The sequence below is a fragment of the Varanus komodoensis genome, unplaced genomic scaffold (genome assembly GCF_004798865.1).
Source record: "Varanus komodoensis strain SLA01 unplaced genomic scaffold, ASM479886v1 scaffold2, whole genome shotgun sequence".
NCBI lineage: Eukaryota > Metazoa > Chordata > Lepidosauria > Squamata > Varanidae > Varanus > Varanus komodoensis.
The window spans coordinates 20,858,365-20,882,273 of NW_025335568.1; the positions used below are offsets into that span (position 1 = coordinate 20,858,365).

The window sequence follows — 23,909 nt, forward strand, 5'->3', positions numbered from 1 at the left end:
TGCATATTTTAGTGTGAACAGGCATTCAACGATTTGCAAACATTTCTGAAGAATGCATTCTACTCCTTGTATCCATATCTGGAGCTGTGACTGGGACATGCTTGCATGTTTTGTGAGCAGAAACAAAATTCTCATATGACCTTCAAAAGGTTATCCAGAGAATTACTGAAATCCCATTTTTGGGACAATCTGTTTGGTTGTACAACTAGAATAGTACATTGGAGCAAAAGCCCAGGGTAGCCCTAATGAGGGGCACATGATACAGACAGCAGAAGCAAATTCCTTGGATTCAAGATAGTGCTACATTTTAAGATGGCAATATGCAACTGTGACTAGCTTGTTCAGTCCCATCATTCAGTTCTGCAAACAGGCCTCCAGCTTGTGAAATGGCAATTGAACACTTCTGGGGGCAATGCTGACCTGTTGGTGAAAGCACACCAATGGTACTTCTTTATGGGGGCTCTGCTATAGAACCATAGAACAGCAGAGGCCAGGAAGGGGCCAGGAAGGCCATCGGGTCTAAGCCTCTGCTGTTGCAGGGCACCAATTTACACTATCCCAGTTAGATGGCTTTCTAGTTTCTTGTTGAATGCCTCTAGTGTGGGAGAGTCCACCACCTCTCCTGGCAATTGGTTCCACTGTTTTATTGCTCTGACAGTGAGGAAATCTGGGTTGTTGCAACTTGAATTGATTATTCCATGTCCTACACTCTGGCATCAGCAAGAAGAGAACTTGATCTTCCTCTTTGTGACAGCCTTTGAGGTACTTATAGAGTGATAACCATGCCCGCCCCCTCAGTCTTCTCAGTCATGGCTGAACTTGCTCAGTTCTCTTAGTCACTCCTCAAAGGTCATTGTTTCCAAACCTTGGATCATTTTTGTTTCACTCTTCTGGACCGTTTCTAGCTTTTCTGCATCTTTCTTAAATTTTGGTTCCCAGAACTGGACAAAGTATTCTTGATGAGGTCTGACTAGTGAAGAATATAGGAAGCAATACTTAGAAACATAGAAACAGAACGAGTCAGAAGGGGCCTCCCAGGCCATCTAGTCTGACCTCCAGCACCAGCTGGCTCTGCTCACGACATGCCCACCATGTGCATGCATCCCAAAATAGTATTTGCCCTTTTTGTAGCTGCATCACATTGTTGGCTCATAGCTAGCCTATTGTATACAATAACGCCAAAGTTTTCTTTTTCAGTTCTGTTGACCATGTATTCCCTACCTGGTATCAATGTATTTGGTTTCTTTTTCCTAGGTGGATGACTTGGCATTTGTCCCTACTGAATCTCATTCTGTTGTTTTCAGCCCAGCATTCAATCTTATTAAGATTGCCCTGGATCTTCATTCTGTCTTCCAGGGTGCTTGCCAACCTGCTTCCTTCCAGAAATGAGAATTTCCACTGATTTCAGGTTGCCCCTGGAAACACTAAAGTGCTGTTTTGCAGAGCCATTTACAGAACCAAATTTGTAGGCCTGGCTGACCATGGGAGAAAAAGGGCAGTGGACACCATGTGCAGATGAGCAAAATTGAATATTGTCTAATGCAAAACTTCATACGCACAGCACGTTAAAAAAGATCAGAGCTAGCAAATGGTTTTGATATTCATCTAACATGTCAGCATTCAAGAATATGGAAACAATTGGAAAGCATGGAAGGGCAGTTGGTATGGGAGGAAGAGAAATGTTCTTCACAGCAGAATCATATCCATGGAAGGAAGCCTTGCTATAAGATCAGTGAGTCCTGAATCTAAAATTACCTCACTGCAATGCAGACTCCGTTAGGTGTGTTTTGAAATAATCCCAATCAGTCACCTAGGCTGCCTGGGTGTCATATGATGGATTAGATGACCCAGTAGAAATCTCTCTTGACCCAAATGATTTTGTGGTTATTGCAGCGTTAAAGCTGCCCAGGGGGAATAATCAGGGCAAAAAGGAGGGCATGAAGCTTATGCACAAGCCTGTGAAGTATTTTATGGACACATTCACCCCTAAAGAGAGCCACAGACATGATTTCCTCTTAGGGAGATGTGTATGCATCATGTTTCTTTGCCTGGGATTATCTGCCCCTTAACTGTGTGGCTGCTGGTTTGTTGCTATTAACACGAGAGCAAATAGCATGTGCTATATTTATCCCAGTTTCCTGTTCCAACAGAAGACACAGTGACCTACAAAGTTTAAAGAATACATAATCATCTACATAGGCATTATTTAGCTTTCATGCACTTTCATATACTTGTATAAAGCAACATTTTTTAAAGAATTCCTTTACGTGAAACCTGCCCATTAAAAGAACTGCCTTCTTTTGCAGGTGGGGATGATGCAATCAAGAGGGTGAGTTTCCTGGGGTCACCCAAGAAGTCCATGGCAGAGGTAGGATTTGAATACTATGGATTTGGTTACATAATCTTTTATAAAGACACCTGCTGCAGGGGAGATACACACAAGGTACAAATCCAGATTCTAGGCATCATCAGATCTATGTCCGAGTGCATTTCTCCAATGCTTGAAAAGTGGAAATATAAATCAACGTGGACCTCCCACAACCAGGTTGTAGCCAGAACCATTCTTCACTTCTTTGACAAACATGAAGTCTATTTTTCTAAACTTCTAATTGGACACAGTAGCAGTTCCATGTAAATATGGGGGAAAGTCCCAGAGAAAGACTGGACATTTCTGGAAACGAAGGGCTGTAACTCAATAAGAGCATGTGGTTTGCATGTAGAAAATCCCAGATTCTATCCATGGGATCTCCTCTTAGAAAACATTCTCAGGTTCAGAATGCAGGAAAGTAGCAGTTTCAGAGCATAGCCAGACCTGACTGAGCTAGGTGTGGCACATTGCTCTGTTGTAGTATCTGGCATGTCTTTAACCTCCAGGTTAACCCCTTCTTTGCCTGCTCAGGATGTACTGGCAGCTGCAAGCATTGCTAGCGCGTGCTAATTTCCAACCGTCGGATGCACAGGCTGTGCTGGGCTTCTGCTATTATCCTTTATTGGCCATGTGGGCAGATGGGACTCATTTGAACTGTACAGTTGGAGACATGAAAAGCAAATTCCCCATTCTGGAAATTACAGCCCTTAAGATGGGCCTTTAGTTCTTGAGCTTCTCAGCCCAGCTGCCTGGATCATTCCCCCACTTTCTTCTCCCCCGCCCCCTCCAATAATAAGCATTTGGTTCACCTTTTTAAAAAATGCAGCTTTTCCTTTTCCCCGGAGCAATCCCACATTATTACTACAGCCACAGCCCCATGATCAGCATTACAGCACTCTGAGTTGTAGATCATCAGTGTGCTGTCACACCAGTGATGTATTACGGAAAAAGCCATCCATTAGAAAATGTGGTGTGCAAAAAGCTGCTGCCGTAATGATGTAGCACAGTACAGGCCTGGCGTGCAAGACAGCTTGCATTTCTCGCCCCCTCCAACACAAATGATATAATCTTTGCAATCTGGGACTCATTATAATAAGAGGAGAAACTGGTCAAACACTTTGGCTTTAACCTCAAAGACCTCCCAAAGCACAGAGATGTAATTGGCTTCAAGATTTTAAAAAGATTCCTCATTAATCCTTACTGCAGAACTTTCAAGCATAATGCTCACTTAATTCTTTCCCATTCTACAGAAAATTCCACACAAACTTTTGTATGATCATATCCTCTAGCTTGACTGCAGTCTGATGTAAACTGGCTTTTGTATTCCCCACCCCACCCCGCAGGCAAACAGGTGTCTGGGCAGGAAAGGTGAAGGCAAGGCCAAGCAACACAAAGCCAGGGGAAACAGAGTGGGGCTCCTTACCCACTGCAGTTTTTATTTTGAGTTTTATCGGAGCTATCCATTATGGCACCGTCTGTTGAACTAGGTCTCTGGAGATCTGAGTTCTAGTCCTCAATCAGCCATGAAGCTCACTGGGTGACTTTGGATCAGTCACTGTCTCAGACTAATCTACCATGCAGGGTTGTTGGGAGGATAACACAGAATGGAGGAGGAGGAGGATTATGTAAGCTGTCTTGGGTTCCTTGCAAGGTAAAAAGAATATAAGCATGAGAGAAATGAACCTATTTTAGGGGTTGAATTCAGCACAAAGTGAAAGCTGCAAGGGATCAGAAGCCCCACTGACTTAGGAATCACCAGGATTCCCTGCATAAACCATTGGCTAATTGGTTCCTTGCCCTGATTTATTTTATACATCCTGGGGTTTCAGGGAACCTGATTGTCTGGTGTGCTGTTGTGTGCATCTGTCAGAGACAAATGGGGGAAAAATGAGCTAGAGGCTTTGGGGGCAGGAAGCCACACACTGAACAGAAATTTGGATGAAAGTTCAGTTTATCTGATTTTCCCCTGCAACATCCTATGGTGTGAATTGACCAAGCATAACAGGATTATATTGTATAGCATTGCTGCTGCAAATTCCCATATTTCCTATTGCCCAAAAGAGGATGTCCACCATGCAGTTCATAGAAATGAAATCCGATGAAGCAGAGCCAACCCTTCCTAAGATCAACACTTTGCAAACCACGTAGGCCGCTAACAGACAGGAAGGGCTGTTACTTAGTGGCAGAATGCAGGTGTTTTTATGCAGCAAGCCCCAGGTTAGGTTCCTAATGTTGCTAGCTAAAAATAATGATCTCGGACATCAAGAACCACAACTGAGGCTCTGAGAGGCCCCAGTCAGACACCTGACTATGGATGAAGGAGGCAACCTCAAGCAGAACAGGCATCAAGGGTTGGCAGATTGAGGCATCAGGCAGGGCAGCATCCAGCTGCTGAGGATCCAGGCAGCAGAGGATCTCCTGTGGAGGGCCCATAGACATCCTCCTTCCCTTCACCACTGCAATGCTGCTTGTTCAGCAGCCAGACAATGGCCCTCAAAACCACACTGTCCTGATGAAATTGACCCCAAAGTGGATGCAAAGATCACTTCAGAACTGTCCTACACTGCAGGACTCCAACTTAGAAGCTTGTCTACTATACAAAGGGACATATCCGATTATGCCCATGGGCCAATGGGAGTGACTGAATATGCGACAGGAATTGTGTGGTTCTCCAAGCAAGTGGAAATCAGATCACAAAAATGAGCATGAATGGCCTACACCAAACTGGGAACTAGCATTTCTGCTCATTTCTGCAATTACTTTTGAAATGGGAAGATCCCCACTGCATGAGTGATTGCTCTGCTGGCACAAAAGCAGCAGTGAGAGTTCTGTGGCAGGATAGCATCCTGCCTAAATATTATTGTTTCTCAAACGGCATGTTTCAATTGTTATGAAATCATTAAATTTATAGTTGTAACCTCTACAAAGCTTCTGTGGGCTCACAAATCCAAAGATATGGAACTTCCATAATAAGGAAGTGATTTTTGAAATATCTAGACATAGGAGTGATGGATAAGCAGTAACGGATACATTCAAATGCACAAGAGTAGAGTCAGCAATCAAGGAACTGAGCTTGCTGACAAATGGTAAAGGATTATACACTTGTACTTCATGCTATTACTCTTGTTATTATTATTTATATTCCACAGTTTCATCCCTTTTGCAGAGAAGCTGAGGCAGCTTACATGATTTTCTTCCACTCCATTTTTATCCCTGTAACAACAGTCTTGTGAGGTAAGTTAGGCTAAGAGTGAGTGACTAGCCCAAAGTAAGCTTCATAATCAGATGGAGACTCGAACCCAGCTCTCAAGTCCCCAGCCCAAATTAGCCTCAATACCATAGTGCCATCTTGTGTTGTACAATGGGATACATATGAACAGACGGAAAAGCAGCGGAAAAACCCGCAGAACCAAATAATAATAATAATAATAATAATAATAATAATAATAATAATAATCAGTGCTTTTTTTTGTAAAAAAAAAGGTGCCGGAACTCATGTCGCCGGCAGTAAGCATGTGCCCACACACACCAATCCGAAGCCGAGCAGTGCAGCAGCGTCCCAAGCTGAGAGCGGCCCGTCACTATCTCACTAGCAGATAGCAGATAGCAGACACAAAAGCAGCCTGCAGGCACTATGTTAATGATGTTTGCTGCTGATCTGCTACTTGGTTCAAAATCACTTCGTAAAATCTATTGAAAAAAAGTTGGCAGAACGCCGTTCCAGTGCGTTCTATGACAAAAAAAAAGCCCTGATAATAATAATAACCATACAAAAGAATGTTCTTCCTCACCCAGAGGAATGGAAGAAGAAGCCAACTTAGTTGGCTCTGGTAGAGAAGCCTGAAGTCTGCTGTGCTTGAGCAACACTGTGTTCTTTCAGCTCAGTGGAATTTAGTCTTAATCTAATCTATGGTGGAACAAGAATTTCAGTCAGTTCAATTGTAGATAACATTTTTCCAAAATTCACACAATTCTTTGTAAGTAGGACAGGAAGAAATTGATATTTTGAAAATCTCAATGTGGGAGTAACCGAAATGGACTGATTCCTCCATCAAGGCTCCCCCGGGCTCTGAGCAGTGGTGCAAGATTGCCCGGCCATGCAGCTGGGCAGCAGCTACTTTTTTTTAATGAGCTGGGAACATGGCATCATAAATTTTAAAAATCAGATCTCCACATTGCTGCTCAGCCTGGCTGCAATCCTTACAATCACTGGAGAAAAATTAATTTCCCCAGAAATAATACATTGCTGCTTGTCGCAATATGAAGTATTTTGGGGTGGCTTGATCTTGACTGAAAATGGAGACCCATTCTCTTTACAAAAGCCTGTACTACTTCTGAAGATGAAAACAGTAGAGCTGGTTGTAGATAAGTACCAGCACTGTGGACTGGATATTTGGCTTCTCCCTGTGGTCATAGCCATAGGGACCGTCATGGTGAGCGCCTGCACTTCAAAATTCCCCACCCTGCCCATGGCTTTGAGAGTTTTCTTTTTTCCCCCCATTTTTTATTTTTTTTCCAACAAAAAAATCTCCATAAATACAATACATCATAATAATTATATAGCATAACAGAAACACAATAATGAAAGGTAAATGATAAAGTGCCCCCACCAGCCCGGAGACCAAAGCTACCACCATTCACATACTATAACAATGACTAATATATAATATACTTCAATTATTTTCAAATCCCATCCAGAAGTACATATAATCTTGACTGGGTTTCCAGCCTTTGCCTTCTATCAGTACTGCTTTTACAAAATCTTCCCAGATTTCATTATATTTATTTGCTTTCATTAACCCTCTTTTAATTTTTATTTCTGTTGTCAGTTTATCATTAATTACCATGTTCCATATTTCATTATACCCAAGGCTTTTTTTTGTCCTAGAACGCACCGGAATGGTGTTCCAGCACCTTTTTTCAACGGATTTTTCCACATGATTTTGAATCGCCCTGTCGGGTGTAGCAGGTCGGCGGCAAAATCATTAAGATAGTGCATGCGGGCTGCTTGTGTGTCCACGCTGGTTGTGATGGCGCTGCTCGGCTTGTGCTTGGTCATGTGGTCGCGTGCTGAGTGCTTTCTGAGGGCGGTGACCATTATGTTTCATTACACAGTGTTGGTGTGTGTAAAGTGACTGGCTACGTGCAAAAGGTAAATAATTTCTTTGTTTTAAAAAAAGTTGGTGAATTGAAAATCTTTTTTTAATTTTTAGTGTAAAAGTGTGACCCCAAATTTAAAAATGAAAAAAAATTACTAATTACTTCTCAACCACCGGTCCTGCTAATAAAAGATTAATCTAAAAAAACCCTAAATAAAAGATTAACAAGATGTGAGTTCCTGCACTTTTTTTTTTTTTTTTTTACAAAAAAAGCACTGATTATACCATTCATACTTTTGCAAAACCCAATTCTGTTTCCAATATTTAACTATCACTAGTCTATCACTTAGAAGTTTGGGGTTGAATCTCTGTGTTTTCAACCAAGTTTGTGCTACACTTTTAGGGTTGCCAGCATTTTTATTTCTGGCAGGCTTCTCATCTTTGACATCTATAGAGTATTGAATATTGGGAGTCTTGATTGAAGCTAAGCAGCTCTATCAACCCATGGCCCATGTGTATAAATATGTATTATTAGGGAGTAAATATGACACACAGGGTCTTAAGCAAGACTGGAATAATGAATTGCATTCTCCTATCAGTGGACTGCTGCATTGGCAGCAATGCAGGGGGGTAAATAGATCTTAGGTTGTGTCTAATCCAGCAGAAAAAATATGTTTCAGATACATAGAATGCCACATATTTTAAATAAGGGTTTATCCAAAGCAGTTAACTGTTGGAGGTGCAACATGGCTAATGCGTCTCTTACACATATGTTTTGGTAATGCTAAATGGGTACCGCTTTTTAGGATGAGGTAATAATATGGATGCATTTTGTGACAGAAAGCTCTTGAATATTACTGATGCACACATTCTTCTCAATTATCTACCTGCTTCTTGGAACTTAATGCAAGGTCAGTGTAAATGGATTCTCTGTACTCTTACAACAGCTAAAAGACTAATATTACAACATCAGAAAGACAAACAGCCACCTTCAATGCTACTCTGTGTTGAGGCCTTAATGGTGCTTTCAGTTTTTGAATTGGGGGTTCATTACAACTGGGCAAATATAAGGATATGTGGTCTGCCTTTGTTGAAGTCTCTGTATAATTATGCCTAAGAACAGTTGTGCAGCTTGCCCTGTATAAAATATACAAAGCATGTTTTGCATATGTATCTGTTGCAATAGCTATATTCAAATCTTATGTAAGAACATTGTGATATTTCATTTCATTTTTATGTTTTTAATTTTTATTTGCTTTGCTTTTGTTTTGATTTATCCAAATACAACATAAAAATTAATTAAAAATCTTTAACAACTGCATGGCAGGGAAACTTGGCCTCCTTTATGCTCCAAATTCAGTGCAGATGGGTGCACATTTCTTTGGAGGGATGGTTTAATAAGAAGTTACCAAAAATCACAGATTTCTTCACATAAAGGATAACAAGTATGTAAATTTAAAAACTGCAAATGCAGGAGAAAGCAAAATGGACAGATAAATCCATTTCTAATACTCCAAACCAGCAGGCATGAGTGAAACTAGGATCAGACAATTAATTTCCAGAAATGAGGATCTTACTGACTAGAGAGGATCTTTAGTGAAGAAAATAAAGGGAGTATTAAAACTGGGTTTATTCATCAAGTGGGATCATTATGTCTCCTTCATTAAGGAGTCAATTCCCAAAAGAAATGAAAGACCTGTTGGAATACAGGGGATGGGTCACAGCTCAGTGTGAAAAAACACATGCTCTGGATGTTCCTGGGTTCCTGGGTGTTCCTGGGTTCAGTTACTGGCATCTCAACAGAGGGGTGCAAAACCTGGAGAGCTGCAGCTTGTCATTCTACATAGTCCTAAGGAAGATAAACCAAGGACTTGATGCAGGACAAAGCTGCATCCTACATTCTGTGTAGCAGAAGAGACAGATTCAAAATTAGTCATGTGGAAGCCTTTCATAGGTGGAGGGGAAAGATAAGAGCACATTGGCATCTTTGGTGGAGGGGAAAGATCACAGCACATTATACTGGGAAGTGAGGCTGATGGTTATTGTCTGGCACAACAATGCAATAGGTATTATTTTCTTATGCTGTTCAGTCTCACAATTGAAAGGTGGCCCACCCTAGTCCCTGTAGTTTACACCTTAGGAAACCATTCCCCTATTTCTTTGTTAGTGTCCCTTCCAGAGCAATTGCCACAGTCTCTGCTCAATTCTAACTCCTTCTTTCCAACCACTGGGGTGGGACCCGGGCAGCTACCAGCAGCGCCGATTGTCTTCAAGCACGTGTTTGATGGTTCCCATGCCCTGTTCATCCTGTCCCCTCCCCACCACCCTCTTCATTTCTAGGCAGTCCTGTCCTGCTGCTGCAGTGAAAGCAGCTTTTATGATCTATCTGTTGTTCAGGCTTTTCAGCAGGAGATTCTCAAGCTGGGGCCAGGAGCGACAAACTCTACACCTCTAATCCTTCCACTCCACCAGAATATAATACTTTTTGAGCAAGTTCCTTTTCATTCATCATTACCTGTTCTTATCAAGGCAGGAGGAAAAGTTGCAACTAACATTTGTTGAAGGCCCTTAGCAAAAACCCTGGAATCAGAATGGTTCTGGTCACCCACCAGTATATTAAAAAGCCCATTCAAGGTCAGTCAATAGCCAGCTAGAAACATGGGCAATATGTCTTTTTTACTTCCCATACAATCTGCTGCTGTTAGCTTGTTCATCATGGTGGTAAAAAAAGAAGAAGCACACCCTACATTTCTTCTTATACCTGGTGGTAGAAAATCAATAGAAAGTCACCTGCATTTTCAAGTATGCAACTGGAGGGGGGCGGTGGCGGTCTTCACATTAGATGGCTTGCTGCATGGATACTGCTGTGCTCAGTCTCTCCTTGGTGGTACAGAGGCTACGATCTATATCAGAAAAGCCTCGTAAGGACCTTGTAGGTAGTTCCTAGTCAAGCTGCATATTTGTTATGGTTGCCAATCATAGGTTGAGTGGAACAATCATGTGACTGGAACAATTGATATGGCAGGAAAATCACAAATGTTACTGTGCCTTCCTTTGTACAACACAATAACTCACCCTAGGGTGCTCCCCAGGATGGGCTGTCATATTGTACAAGCCCGGTCTGATTTCTCCAGGGTGGCTTGTGCATGGGCAACAAGCCATCTCAACAACTCATGGGTTTTTCTAAGAGTTGCTATGGCCACAGTGGGTTCTTGCATAATCCAAACGTGGACTAGTGACCCTATCATGGTTCTGGGCCCACCAAGGTCATTTTTCCCTTTCTTCCTTTTCAAGGAGGGGGGATATCACAGAAACCAGCTGTCACACTGGCTGTCACAATCCCCCTTTTAATGGCTTAGAACTGCCCCTTCAAGCTGTTACAGTGGTATCTTGGAGGTGCTGCCCTGATTGTCCACTCTTTTTGTAAACAGGAAACAAGTAAACCCACGCCACATAATGTGTAGAAAGAAATGTGTATTCTATTTTTAAACACATTTGCAGAAATGCAGAAGTCCAGTGATATGCTGATGTAGCCATGAGAACCCTCTGGCAAAGTCCAGCAGGTACCAACCCAGTGAAGTACTTACCTGAGGATGTAGGTTAGTGATCCCCCCCAGAATCATTTAACAGTGATCAAGAGGTGAGCTGTAAAATGTTTACAAAGCCATGGGTGATCCTTTCTTGAGACAGTGGCATCCTGAGCCTGTTGCTTCCTTTCTTGTCCAAGGCTCACAGGCACCAGGCAGTCCTTTCCAATGCAGGTCTTCAGTGGCAGTTCACAGATAAAAACACAACCCAACTCTAAAAGCCCCCAAGCAAGCTGAGCCCCTGCTAGCATAACGAGTGAGTGGGAGTTGAACCCAAACTGGAAACTTCCCCCCAGTCCTCTCCTTTCATTCACACTGCAGGCTCCACCCTCGGGGTGGATCTAACTAGTGGAGGGCTAGCCAGGGAACCTGTGCAAGCTCTCAGATTGGGTAGTTTGCCTCTCCTGATGGCTTGTCACAGAGTCAGGAGCTGGGCAAGGCGGCAGCTCTCCTTCCTCTTCTGAGTCCCTTCCCTTCCCTTCCAAAACATGTTTCTTCTCATGGTCAGCCTGGGAAACAGTGGGCAGCAACCTTGATGGGCCCTCAAAGGCTTCTGCTACCCTTTGATACTCCCCTTGAGAATCTGAAAAACACCGGTACTTGGAAGCTCACAAAGAGTACGTTCCTAGCCCACTCACTACAAGTGGAGTGCCATCTCAACCACCCACTTCATGGCAACTTCCTTGAGTGGTGCTCATGGCTTTCAAGGATCACCTCACTTTTGTACCTGTCCTTGAGTTCCTGCCAGTTTGGGAACATGCAGAAGCAGGAGGTTACAGGAATAGGCACTTCAACAGTTGTCAGAGTGGGAGCTCTGTCTTTAAGGTGGGCTGGAAACTGTACAAGTAGATAGCCTGTGTCTAAACCCCAGTGTGTTTTCAAAAGGGAACATAATTTTCAAGGCCATTACTGGCTTGTTTTCAGTCCAGGATCTTTATACTGTAAACATCCATTGAATCATACTGAAATTGGTGTATTTCCATCACTAACACTGAACTAAATACACCTTTTCAACCTGATGGCTTTTTCCTGTTTATCCATGGGATGGCTGCAGTACGGCCTCTCTTGAAAGAACTAGATAAGAAGGTCTGGAATCATTTCATAATATATTACATAGTGGGAGGAGGATAAACATGCCAACTTTATTTTTTATTTGACTGATCCCCCCATGATTCAGCATAACCCAAGACTCACAGAGGCATTCGTTCCCTCTGCACACACCTGGCACCTCTTTCTGTCACACATCAGCATTCACTTTGCCAGCACCAACTGCACAACTGTAGTATTATTCACAAAATATGCCATCACTTTGCAAAATATGATTGGCAGAAGTGTGTCGAAAACAGAGAGGGAGGAAGCAAGAAGTTGTCAAATACATGGCAGTGATCTCTCAAAATGTTCACCCTTCTGAAGGCAGAAAAACTGGGCAAAACATTTCCCCCCAATTTGCCCAATTTCCCCCCATGAATAGGAGAAATTCTCTAAAAGTTTCTCAGGGGAGCATGACCCTCTTGATTCTCCTGGATCTCTTTGCAACTGGGGCAACTGAGTTACAAGTGGGAGGGCAATGCATTGCAGAGATTCTGTTCCTACTTGGAGAGACAGCTCCAGAAGGTGGTGCTTGAGGAATATTGTCAGTCCCATTGGTTGTGCAGCAAGATATTTGGGCTGTAATTCCTGGGCTGCAGTTTTGGAAACTCACATTGAACCATTCCAACATCAAATTGTTCATTTATGTTCTAAATTCATGTGGTTCTCCTTGCCACATGGGAGGGCTGATCTTGCTATCTGCCCAGCCCAACCTTTCATCTATGGATGGCTCAAATAGAGAATAGTTTTTGGTCAGGCCTAGCATCAAGGAGAGGCATGGTCAAACCTTGCTGAGGACCACACCAGCATGGTTTCTGCTCTTCACCATGGCAAGCTGCTCTTTCACCTGCATTTCAGTCCAAATGGTGCTGCTAGTAAGAAGGAGGAACAGTAGATGCCAGTATCTACTTGCTCACTGGCTCTCAACTGATCTCAGAGTTGGCGCTGGTTCGGACCACACACACACTGAAAAAAATGTTTGAGGAAGTTGCACATAGTCCATTCTTGTCCCCTATTCCCTTCTGCAGCCTCAACATCTCCAGTAGATCTGCCCTCTCCAAAGCATGCAATACCAATGTCCCCCTGCAAAGCTCCCCATCCTTCTGATATCCAAAAGGAGGATATCATAGAATCATAGAATAGTACAGTCAGAAGGGGCCCTGAAGGTCATTGGGTCCAACCCCCTGCTGGTACAGGACACCAAGTTACATCATCCCATTCAGATGGCTGTCCAGGCTGCTGGTCTGCATAAATTTTGTGTATGTTGATTTAAATATATGCATGTCAATTTAGAAATCACGAGTGTAATTTAAATAGTTCCTATGTGATGCTCAGTAGAACTACTAACTATAAATAAGTAACTTCTGGGCCCCTGCTTTCTGATCTTATTCTTGTTAAAGTTGAACTAGGCAGTCCTCCAAATGCAGAATGCCTTCATATCTTTAAAGTAGTATCCTGACCACCCATTGTGTAGAGGAGCCCTGTAATGTGTGCGTCAGTATGTCCGCAGAGGCCTGTCAAGTGCCAGTTGAACTCACAAATGGTGGGAAGGCTTGGCTTCTCCCCATCATTGGGGGCAAGTCTACTCCGCCAGGACCCACAACCCTGCACACACATTCTTTCAATGCATTTGTGTGTGGAATATCATCTGATCCCACCAAAGGACAGCACCTTATACAATGTCCTTCTGTAAGGGCTGTTCTAAGCATAGCAGTGCAGTGGTGTAGTAGAGTCAGGGCTCACAGGGATGAAGCTTCAAACCTTTATTAGCAGGAATGCTGACTCCTACCTCAGGCTTCCCATTCTGTCTGAGCTTAGCTGAACTCCTAACAGCAGCTGGGAGAAAATTCATTTTCTGAGCAACAGTATTCTGTTCCCTGTTGAAATGCAAAGTATTTTGGTGTGGCTTGATCTTGAATGCACAATGAAGGCCCATTAGATTGGCAACGAATCTTCTGCTGGAGATGAAAACTGGTAGAACTAGTTTATTGTGATATGAATCAACAGGGCTGCCTGAATGTTTGGACTCTCCTTGGGGGTGTCGCTATGGGGACAGTCATTATGAGCACCTGCACCTCAGAATTTACCACCACACCACTGCTGATTTCTCATCTGACAGACTGACAGTTTATGATACTCTACCAATTTTTTCTCCTCTTCAGGTTTTATTGTAATTATTCAGCCCATTCTAGCCCTGGCTGGAAACTCAAATCCTGTCTCAGTAATAACTCCAAGCTGAAGGCCATGACTGACAGAAAAGTAAAGTCCACCTGGATTAACATGCAAGTCCAGCTGTTCGAACCTGTCTCAGTCAAACTAAGCTGAGCTATCTTCTATTTAACAAACGTGCCTTAATCATCTTCTCTCCATCCGTTGACATGTTGAAGCTACTGCACCATTGTGTGGGCTGCTTGTTTAATATTTTGCACACAGGTTGCCTCAAGGTTTGCAGCTCCCATTGCTGAGGCAGTTCAGATCATTGTTTTCCTTTTCAGAAATCAAATAGGATAAAGTTTCTCGGATTCTTTGTTCAAAGATGATTTCTTTTCAAGGGTCCATGGTAACATCCACAGTTATAACAATATATGTTATTGTGTGTTTTTCTAGCAAAAGGCATAAAACAACACAAAACCCTATTATTTCAAGGGCAGCTGAGAGCACTGATACTTCCCTGAAAAACCCTAAGTAATATGGTCCATTTATTTCGGATTGCTAAGCATTTGAAACATTGAGCATGCATTGTAACAGGGGTGGGCAATCACTTTTGGTGGGTGGAACAGAGAATCCATCTGGATTAAGACAATAGCCTAGATAGGTTCAAGCATGACGGAGCGTCAACGCTGAAGCACCTTCTCCTCCCTCCTCACTTTTCATTTTTTCTCCTTCATGAATAGAGATGCACGGAGCTGCATCGAGAGCGGGACTTGCTGGATGGAACATACCTATGAATAGAGACAGGCAAAACTAATATGGTAAACTGAAAACAGAACAATCCTCCCCTGACAAGTGACGGCACCTTCAGCAATGAGGTGGTTGGTTAGATTAGACAGTTGTGGTGATACTTCTTTAATGGCAATGTGGAAAACCTTCCCAGAAACACCCTTTTTTTTCTCCTTGACCAGCTTTTTGGTGCCAGATGAAAAAAATTCTATTGCTCCAAGCTTTCAATAGACAATTGGTGTTTATTCTTTAACTTGTTCTTTCTCAACAGTGCTGCGGTTTTTCTTTTGTGATTCTCTTTTGTGTTTTACAATTTAAATCTGATGCAAATATTGGCATTACTGATTATGATGATGTTGATCATCATTAGAAGTGTCATCTGACAGGTGGTACAGAAATCTTTGGAATGGCGGAATGAATGAATCTGGCCTTAAAAAAATAAAAATCTGTGAAAGCCTTTTTGTCATGGCACCTCCGTTATGGAATTTGCCCCTGAACAGGAACTATCGGGCCTCTTCTCCAATAATTTCCACTGATGTTCAGCAACAGCCATTTCACCAGGCTGCCTCTAGGGAGAAAGGGACGCTCAGCTGAGAAGGCAGCTCCATGATTTCCTCCCACCCCCGGCTGCCACCTGAAGTGACCTTTCCCTTCCACTGTGGTGAGGAAGTAAAGGCAAGCACTGGCTCTGCTGAGCAACTAGCAACATTTGACTCTTCCTAAACCGTTCCTGTTTCAGCTAGTTGGTATATAACCATTGTAACTGCAAGGAGGTCGTTGGGCTGCAAAATGACGGATATCTACCACTTCCAAAACCCCACTGGTGCACACTGCTCAAGGTGAGTGCCAAGAGGAAGGACCATGCTTACCTTTTGGGCACTGAACACCTTTTTTCCATCGCCACCCTTCACCCATATTCCTCACTGAATATAAATAATAAGTTACGCCAGCTCCAGGACAATTTGGAGGAGGCTTTGCATCCAGTGCACCCATGGCCACCTCTGTCCTGCCCATGCTCCACCCTGGAATTTTGGGACTCACTGCTGCCTACGAAAAAAAGGAATCCTGCTACTGATGTAGGTATGTCCATATTACTTTTCTGTTGGCATGACTGGCACCTCCAGGACAGACCTTCCTTCAGTGGAGCTCTCTCCACTAGTGGAAAGGGGTGCCTGTGACATCCAAAGGCTTTTCAGGTGGCTGTATAAAGAAGCTATGTTTGCTCAGCCTCAACTGGAGCCTGAGTTTGCATTTTTCCTCCTTCTTCCAGATCCCTTTTCCTTTTCTGCTGTAGTGTATAGACTGTAAGCCTGAAGGCAGGAACTGCCTTATAACTGATCTTTGCAGGCCACTCGGGGCCTTCTTTCAGTTGAAGAATGGGGTAAACATGTTTCAGATAGTTCGATAAATAAAGAATTGTTTTGCCAAAAGGCAAATTCATTCCTTTACTGAAAAACCTGCATTGCATTGTGTTGATATGCACAGGCTGCTGTGGGAGCTTTATAACCAGAGGTTTTGTTTTTCTTTTTGTTTTACTATTGCTTTTAGTTAGCTGATGCGTTATACTGTGATTTTAAGTCACTTCAGCTTTTTAGGCTTTTCATTCAGATATTATTGTTCTATGTGCACATTTTCTTTATTGACAGTTGTGTTTTATGTTAAATACCACTTTGGATGCTTTTAAATAGCAATGCAGTGAACAGCACAAACCTTGCCGAAGATATTTCCTCACACACATCTCTAATTTTGTTGCACTTCCCTTTAAATCAACAGTGAAAGACTTAAATAGGGCTGAGTGCTGATTACATCAGTCTGGTAACATCCTGGATTGCCAACCATTAATTGTACAGATCTGCAAGTGTTGGGGTTGCTGCTGCTGGCATTACAAAGGTGTTAGCAGTGGTCTTCAGAGCCATTCCCATGTGGTTAGTCCATCAATTTCTTGGCAAGAACCTAGAGAACCTAGGAAATTGCTATATACTAAATCAAACAATGGGTCCTTCTAGCCCAGTCCTGTCAACAGGGACCAATGGTGATGATTCAAGGTATTCAGCAGGATTCTCTCCTGCACCCTTCTGAAGACTGAACCCTGGGCCTTCTGCATTCAAGGCATGTGCTGTACCACTGTGCCATGCCTGTCCCTGAAATTCTGGGTGAAGGATGAGCAATGGTGTCTGCAGTGAGCCCTCCTTTGTGGAAGCTCCTAGGGTTTCATTCTGCTCTCACTCTTTGTTCTTTTAAAGATACTAAGCAGAATTGTCTGGAGATACTGGGTAGTATCCACAGTTAGCCCTGCATAAAATAGAGCTATTGAAATGGAATTAAACAGGCTTAAGTTACTCATGACTAAAGTCCTTTTCCCTTCAACGGGAGTACTCTAAGTAGAACAAACAGTAGACACTGTTTTTAGCTGAGCCAAACTAAAAGATTATTAACTTTTTTATATTCTCGAGTAAGTGTGCAGAATCTGATGCAGCAGTTATTATTTTATACCCACACCCACAGCCAGGGGACAAAATTTCATGTGGAAACATGAGTGCATGGGAAAGCTTGAGACTTTTTGTCCTAGGACTTCATGTTCCCAGTCTGAATCATGTCAATGCATGATCACATGTGCATTAATGAATGTTTTGTTTGGCCCTTAAGGTTCACATAGAGGCGAAACCCTTTCACAGGCTGGAAGGATCCTGATAGCCAAGCTCTCCCTTCCCTGATGACAAGCAACATGTCTGATCACCAAGTGACGCAACTATCCCTGCATGGGGATCTATACACAGTGCTCACCAGCACGAGGGAAAATCCTCATGTAGAATGTCTGCACATGTAGATTAGTGCGTAAAGGGCTGCTTCACATGGTGGGGAGGGCATGAATTGGAAGCAGCTGGTGGGACTAGCGGACATCCTCCCATAACCCCTCAAGCCTGCTTTCATTATGTGAAGGGGTTCTGAGAAGCCCTCTTATCTCACCTCTCCAACCATCCCTTGTAGTTCTGGTACTGACTGGTACGCTTCAGAGATTCTGGCTTCTTCATACAATGCACCCAGCTGTCCCTGGACTCATTCAGCTGGACAAGTTAACATTTGTAAGAATTCAAAATGCTAACAAGCAGAACTAAAGCACAGGTAGGAAAACAATACACAATTGTAGTACAATTTTAATTTCAAAGTAGTAGACCTTGACAATTATTTTAAAGAACAGCAGAAGAAATAGCTGAAATGAGGAGGAAACATTTCCGCTCAATAGCCACCTAAGTGGAAAGAGAGGAAGCATGGGGGATCTCCACAGGAAATATACTTCATAATCCTAGAACCACCGTGAGAAGGCCCTGTATCTCCTACCTGTCCAAGATCTTGCATAACAGTGGGATCAAAAGAGCAGGTGCTCTGATGCTGAACTCAAGTCCAAGCAGGTTCATCTGACAACAGATAATTTCTGAGGAAACCTGGTCCTTGACTATTTGTGATTTAAAGTTCAACTTGATAGCAGCTCAGAAATCAATGGCTAACCAATGCAGGTGAAACATGATCAGTCATATGCTCCAGTAATATGGTCCAAGTTTTGATAACAATCTGGGAGCTGCATTTTGGATCATCTGAAATTTTCAGACAGTTATTAAAGGCAGCCTAACTTAGATGGTATTGTGGTACTGGAAATGTGATGGTAGGCCTATCTCCTTTAGGAAAGACTGTAGCTGGTGGATCAGCAAAAGCTGCTGAGAGGTTCTACTCCCACATCCAGGCAGGGCCATCATCAATAACAGGCATGGTGGACCATCTGCCAAGGGCCCATACCCCAGCAGAGGCCCATTGGCAAGACTCCTCTTGGTTTGCTCTTTCTCTTCACCACTGAAACCTCTCACTCTGGCTTAGACCCCAGCGGTGGTGAGGAGGATGTGCAGGAGAAACCACTCCCAATTTGTGAGTGGGAATGATGGTAAGGAAGTGAATGAAAAGCAATACTAACTGGAAACAAAGGTGGTGAGAAGATAGACTCCTTGAAGAAGGGGATCATTGAGAACATCTTACCTAGGGTCCTCATAAGCCTGGAGCTGGCAACGCATCCAGTGAAAAGCTGGTTCAGGGAGTATACCCAAGGTGTCCACTTGGTCCCTCAGAAAGGTGTAGTCCTGGCAAAGAGAATGTGTATATTTATTCAGATGCTCAGAAACCCTGATCTGCAGCATCTCCATCCTTGTCTGATTAAGTTTCATTGGTTGGTTCAGCAGCACAGTGAGGTTTTTGCCATGAAAGACTACATTTCCCAAGATGCCAGCGCTGGTCCCCCTACACTAGTAAACCCTTCAATCCTTACAGGAAAGCTGAACTCAGCCAGAAATTTCTGACAGGAAACTTTGTTAGAAATGACATTTTCTTGTGCAAATGTCATTTCTGACAAATCAGAGTTTTCAGGTGGAAAAAGCTTCTAGTGGATATTTTCTGACCAGTGTAAAACAGATAAAATGCCAGACTGGATGGTCTGCTTGAACAGATCTCTTCTTTCCTCGCTAAGATGACTGAGAACAGCTGGTTGCTATTTGTTTTTCCAGTGGCTGGCAAGGCAACCCGACTGATTCATTTTGCCTTTGAGGGATTGGATTACCTACATAAAGCACATTTACCTATGTTCTATTACCTAGACCTCAGTTATAAAAGAAATGGTTCTTCTTGTTTTGGAAAGTCTTAAGTATGAGATCATAAGCATAAATGCAGATAAAAAGCATCAGCTAACAGAACAAAGCTTAAACAAAACTGATCAAAACTGCTTAGGGATTTTAATTTATATTTAAGCATGATACAATGATCACCAATAAATAAATAATTGCCAAGTAAATTAATGTTTGATTTTAATTTATTTTCCAAGAGATATAAAAACAAATGAATCTGGCCTATCCGGTTTCCAGCATTTTTCAAGGTGTAAAAGAAGAATTTCCTTTGCGATTGCTATTGTATTTACCCTCAAGAGTTTCATTTGCTTGTGGGGCTGCAAATGAAAAAGGGTTTTAGCTGTTGGGCTCAGAATAAAAGAAGCAGCAGCATGTTGGCTTTGTTACATGTTGATTTATCATGCAGTGAGTGTCATCAACTCCTTTGTGAGTTTCCTCCATTGCATTCTCTCCTCACCTTTAATCTTACTCATCCTTCCTTTTCATCTTGTTAATTTATTTTATGATGGTAGCTGGCTTCAGATTAAAAATCACCAAAAACCCCAAAACTCCTCCGAATTTAATAAACACATTGTGTTTCCTTTTATGAGTTGAATGTCATGGAAATAGAAGTTTCTGACAGATCTGAGAAAAGGAGAAATGTTTACCATTTGTCTTAATGACACTGATGTAGCAGAAAGTTTGAAAGGGGGACAATTCAGACCTGGAAGTAGATAATTGTTTTCCTAAACACTGGTGGCAGATCACATGTTAAAATTTTACTTTTAAAAAATCTATATTCCAAGCAAGACTTCCTATGGTTTTAATTCTCTGAGTCTGAAATTTATAATTTATGTTGAAAATCTATTTTGGATTTTTTGCTGCCTTCACATACAATTAAGGGTGGCACTGCTGCTTAGCTCCAAAAAATGCTTGCGCTAATCGATCCATTAACATGCATGGTGCTTTATGAAGGAAATTAAACAAAAAATAAAATACTCTGCCCTGATGAGATTGCAGTCTATATTTCAACAGTCAAAGAGAGGACAGGATAACAAAACATGAAAACGAGTCAATATTTCAATGCACAACGGTGTGAAAATGGGCTATGCAAAGGACAGGCAGCAGGGGTTCATCCCAGTGCTGCATGACAGGTAACTAGGTGCCCTAATTTACCAAGGACAGTCCTCTGTTTGAAGGTGTCCTCTCTTTGATGGTCTATAGAGTTCAAGTCCTGTTTAAGGATAAAAAACCATAAGAAAGGTGTGCAAGGATCTTGAAGATATCCATTGATAATTAATTCCTGGACAGCAGGCTGAGCAAGCAACATGGGTCAGTCTCTATCACTATTGTGAGATATATATAATTCTAGTTAATATTTCTAAATTTATTTATATACATCTAAATTAAAATATGTCAAAATTATGCACGTTGTTGGTCCCTTTTCCCTTTTTGGAGTGACACCTACCTTTCCTTTAGTAATGCTTAACTGGCCAGTTGAATCACAGAATCACTTGTCTTTGCTGTGATGTCCACATATTGAGCACAGATGCCTGAGAAAGGGATATCTTTGCACACAGAGTTCCAGAGGCACTGAACCCCGCTTTGTTCAGGGTTGCAGCACCCATGGAAGCCTATGGGCTTAAAGGTCAGTGCACACAGATTTTCCTAAAGCTAATGATCACCCTGTGGATGTTGAGGGTGGGAAAGCTGGAGGATGCTGCACTGGGAACAGCAGCATGGTCCTACTGCCTATTTCTATACGTAGAGTTCCGTTACATAGTTAACACACAAAAGACACTATTTTTAGGATCAGAAATACACTCTTGCTAGGAATGTAAATACAAAACCTGGGAACAGTGTAAGTGAAATTCCATGGGTGGAGGTGTGGTGTTATCTTTTTGCTACCAACCTAGCCACCAGTCTGAGCACTAAATCCAAAGGAAACCCAGTTAAGGCAAAAATAAAATAAATAAAAATAAAAAGTGAGTGTGGGGGTGGACATGCACGAATCTGTTACTTTGCTCTCCCTTCCTTTCATCTTTTAAAAAATCAACTTTATTCTCTCCTGAGTGTGAAGGCATTTTAAAAATTTGGAAAATTAAGATCCAAGACGAACAACAAATTATCACCCATCTGCACCAGTCAAATTTGATTAGGGACAGCTGTTTGCAAGATGGAGAAGACTGTGATGTTCCTTCCTGCCATACAACGGTTGAAAAGAGGAGCCTGTCAGAATAAGACATTATCACTAACATGGCTGAATACAAGGGATTCAAAGCCAGGCATGATTGTCCAGGACTTCGGCACCCATGGAAGCCCATGAGCACCAAGGCATTCAAACTCCAGCGAATGACTCTGTCCTTTTTGCTTTCTTTCACATTCATTAAAAAACCCCCACAACCTTCAAGTTCTTTTTGCCTTGAATATGAAGGACTTTGTGAATATTGGTGAATTCTTTGGAAAATTTGAACTGAATGGAAATTCCCTGCATGGGAATTATGTGTGAAAGAATCAGCAGGGGTAGAATGAATGAAGGATCCCTTCCTAGCGCCTGTCTTTTCACCTCTATAGTGTAAAACAATTCACAAAAAATATACTTTTTGTGTAAAGAACTTTGAAGGAATGGGTAGCCCCGCTGAATGGAGCAAGCCAGAATTTAGGAGGTGGACCAAATGAGCAATGATACAGGAAGTCTAGAAAATGGGAAGAGTCAAGGAGAAGCCAACACTTTACAGATTTATAGGAGCACACATAAATGCCCTTAAAAACATACCTTACCTCTGGCCTCAAGCCTTCTCCAAAGGATTTACATTACCCTTTACCCTACAAAGTCTTTGCAAGGCATCCTGGAGGAGTCTTGTGTGGGAATGGCACATGTAAGTGCAGCAAGAGTGGATGAGCAGAGTTACTGAAAAGGAACATTGTGGGTTGCTGAGGATGGAGAACAGGTAGAGGATGGAGAATGGTGCAGAAATGGTAATGGCCACAGCTTCAGGGCCAGCGCCATCAGTAGGCAAAAGCAGGCAATAACCACCTGCCAGAGCAATTCACCTTGACTGGTTGGGTGTCAGGTGATTTGCCGCTCAGAATCCAGCAGCAAAATGCCCTCGGCTGGCCCTGGCACCAACACTTCCCTTTCTATCTCATATCATGCATTTATTGTACTGTCCTGTGCAATCTAGGATAAGTTTTTCTCATCCTTATTTTTGCACACATTTCTGTCCTGAAGTCTCTCAGGAAACGAAAGGTGAGGACCGTAAGGTATACAGGAAATTGAGATGCTTATGCAAGAGAATAAAAGAGAACAAGCTTGCAGGTTACGGCAGCCCAATTTTCCAGCTACCAGAAGAAGGTGAGGTGCAACACCAGTCCTTATTATTAGACCCTGACTACTTCTAAGGCCTCCTAAAGAGAACAAGAAATGCTCCCTGGAGGGAAGCATTCCCAAAGGAGGTGGTTAAAAAGTGTGGCATATCAGAGAGAACCACATTTTTGCTCATAAGAGAAAAGAAAGGAGCAGCACAAATTTTTCATCAGAGGAAGCAGAAAGGAGGTCTCAGATTCATGTTGGTTCACAGATTCAGAGCTGGCATTGTGTAGTCCATCCTCTGTAGTTTTCCTAGGAGCTGTCTCTTCATTTGATTAGGCTGTACTGGTAAGAACAGATGAAGTGCTGTGCTGATTGGGTCCAGCATGCTGGTCACACAGTGGTCAACCAGCTACCCACAAGAAACTCACAAGCACCATTCTGCCCATATGCCCCATCCCAAACAGACAGAGATAAGGAATGAGACCAGTATATTTTGGAGATATGCATCACATGTGCCTATCTATTGGAATTGTAGATCATATTCAGGTGAGGCTGGAGACAAATTGCCCCCCTCCAGAAAGCTTCTGGTGCTTCCTGAGGATGAGTGAATTTTCCTCGGAAGTGATCAGAAATGAAGCTGGATCTGGCATGGAGCTTTGTTTATTATGCAACTTTGGAATGGCAGACAGAGTGTCTCCCAAAGTGTCTTTCCTTGCTTTCTCTAAACACGGACGAGGCAGGTCTAATCCCTTTCTGAAGGGCTACTGTGCTGCACGGTTTATTCACTTTTGTCAAACACTGAATCAGGTATGAGTAACATTTGTGTGGGGTGTGTGTGTGTGTGTGTGTGTGTGTGTGTGAGAGAGAGAG

The 23,909-nt window shown here is 42.6% G+C and overlaps 1 long non-coding RNA gene across 1 annotated transcript; it reads right to left on the minus strand.

Annotated features, from left to right (window-relative positions):
* Positions 1 to 500: 500 nt before the first annotated feature.
* LOC123023176 lies at positions 501 to 19,263 on the minus strand. Its single transcript, XR_006414668.1, has 3 exons — positions 19,253 to 19,263; positions 16,179 to 16,182; positions 501 to 667 (listed from the first exon to the last, which is right to left on the minus strand). It is a non-coding gene; the product is annotated as an uncharacterized LOC123023176 (long non-coding RNA).
* Positions 19,264 to 23,909: the final 4,646 nt, after the last annotated feature.